Source organism: Propithecus coquereli, unplaced genomic scaffold (assembly GCF_000956105.1).
Source record: "Propithecus coquereli isolate 6110/MARCELLA unplaced genomic scaffold, Pcoq_1.0 Scaffold146, whole genome shotgun sequence".
Lineage (NCBI taxonomy): Eukaryota > Metazoa > Chordata > Mammalia > Primates > Indriidae > Propithecus > Propithecus coquereli.
The window spans coordinates 2,576,850-2,579,417 of record NW_012138969.1 but is presented as its reverse complement, the minus strand read 5'-3'; the positions used below and the strand labels follow the sequence as shown (position 1 = coordinate 2,579,417).

At 30.3% G+C, this 2,568-nt stretch overlaps 1 protein-coding gene across 1 annotated transcript in view; it reads right to left on the bottom strand.

Annotated features, from left to right (window-relative positions):
* The window catches only part of ARPC5 (actin related protein 2/3 complex, subunit 5, 16kDa), a 14,944-nt gene that overhangs the window by 12,008 nt on the left and 368 nt on the right, over nucleotides 1-2,568 (bottom strand). The gene's annotated exons all lie outside the window — the stretch shown is intronic.

Below are 2,568 nucleotides of genomic sequence, written 5' to 3'. Positions count from 1 at the left end.
TTTTTATCTGTTGGTAATATTTATTTTAAAAAGTCGTATACCAAAATATAAGATCGTTACTATGGTGAATGGTGAATATAACTTAGAATATTTTAGTATTTTTTCTCAGTTTCAATCTTTGCTAACTTTGGTAAAAGCTAAACAGTATACTTCTTTAGATGTTAAAGCCGATTGTACTTTTTGTTCTCTTAAATCAAGATTTTCTTTGAAGAGAAAATTGAACATTAGAAGTACTATTGAGAGCAAATGGAAACAAGGATTCAAGAGCTAATACAGCCCTTCTCTTACATTTCTGTTCTTTTGTGTTGTCTTATTTAGGAAATTTTTTTGTTGTTGCTGTTCTCTTATTTTAGAACTGGGAAAGAATCCCAGGGTAGAAATCAACTTAAGGGAATAATGAGAGCAAATCAATTTAAAACAATTGATTGTTCAAGGGTATAATTGTTTTGATTGCTCAGAATTTTGCTCTATATGTTGAATGTGTTAAATGTAATTATCAACCAAATAATGCATATTATATTTGAGATGTCAAAAATGTTCTTTTCCGATGCAGTATTTTTTATTCACAATGATGTAAGTGCCTGGGACATAATAGGTACTCAACATGTTTCTATCCAATGAATTAATGCTCTGATAAGTTAATTTTGGACTAATCTTTAAAGATCGAGTATTTTTCATGGTCACATCAATTACCTCCCTACCCAATTAGCTAATAGTTAAATCTTTATGAAGCTTTAGGGAAATTTATGTGTGTGCATGAAGAACCTGTCCTTAATTATATTTTAATTAGAAAATACACATATTTCTACTCCCTTGCAAATTCTAAATTTTTATTGTTAATCATGATACTTAATTCATCTTAGGTGATATTAGTCTCCTTATTTTAATTTTTCAAATGAATGCTTACCTCTGATATAAAGAATCCATAAGGTGTTAAGACATTTTATTTATTGTGCAAATAACCTGGTTTGGTTCAATACTAAAGCAAGACTGAGTCTGAATTTTCTCAGTGTTAATGCTGTGTATGTAGCTTCTTCTTATTTTCTGTGATGATGCAGAAAGCCAAGGATCTTTTTAGTTACAAGGGACTGTAATAAGACTATCGTATAATAGGTCTTTGTTTTCAGATATTTTAAATGAAGTACCTACTCTATGCTTCTTTCCCCCAATGTTGTCACTGAATACTTAAAAAACAAACCAAGACATTGAATCCTGCAGCATGACACTATTGTTTTTATTATTTGAAATGGAAGTGAACTCAATGTTAATCAAAGGTGTCAAATGTATATTATAGATATAAATAAGTGAATTTCAGGTCTGATAATGATAGCTTAGTACCAGTGTTCCTTAGCAACATAATTACTACAATATGAAAATATTTTTAGCATGTTGTTCAAGGACTATATTATGATTTAATCCTCCTACTAATATCCAAATCAACTGGTTCTGTGTTGAAACCACCAACCTTCAAAACTTCAAGTTTTTTCTTTGTGATTAGTCTTAGATTTACATAATTTTGTGATTACACACTAAAGTAGAGTAGATAGGGTGAACTATTTTACCATGGAAGCTTTCAACTGGGAAAAAAAAAATCTGAGAAAGAGATATCTCCAAATATGTTGAATTTATTTGGGAATTAGAGAAGAAGATTATAACCCTAGATGCACAGCTATGGTAAGCCACATATGTATCTGAAGAGGGGAGGGTAAAGGAAAACTTGTATTTGCAAAAGGAGAAGTTCACATAAGCTTCTTAGAAACAGAATTCACTGGTTTTAGAGACTCAAAGCCAGAGTTAGTAGGTGAAATGCTGTTACTGGGCAGGTGTTCTTTTGAGAGCATCTTATCTGAATTGCTGCAGTCCTGATTTCTTGTGGGGTTGTTTTAGAAGGTCCTTGAGACAGTGTTTATCTCAGACATACAAGCATGAGCCCTCCTGCTTTGTGCTCTCCTGGCTGTTGTTTGTTTGGATCTAACAAAAAGTGATTTCTTATAAACCTTTATTTATATATTAGTATGTCAAAGATTTAAAAAGTTATAAATCTGCACTATTGTCTCAGGAAAATGCCAAATGAAAGAATAAACCTTGTTTTTTAAACATTGTTGTGAATTGAAACCTTTTTTCTACTTAATTTTTTAATGGCTTATTATGGTGATACAAAGGGAAGTTGTGGATTCCAAAACATATTTATCCTGTATTCTTTCCCACTACTGGGATTTCTTGTTAATGCTAACAATTGTTTTAAGAGTGTACATCTCTTATCACAAAATATGATCATAATATTTGAGGTGATGATAATTTATATCTTCTTTTCCAATATTTATATCATTTATTTATTTTTCTTATCTTATTGCATTAGTTAAAATCTTGAAAAGAGTGTTGAAAAATTTGATGATAGTAGGGTTTGTTCCTATTTAAATGGAAATGTATTTGGTATTTCACCAGTTGATATTATATTTACTATTGCTTTATGATCTTTAGGAATGACTGCTGAAATTACCAAAAGCTTTTTGGGGAGATCTAATGATAAAAATCATAGAGGTTTTGATCTTTTAGTTTATGAGTATA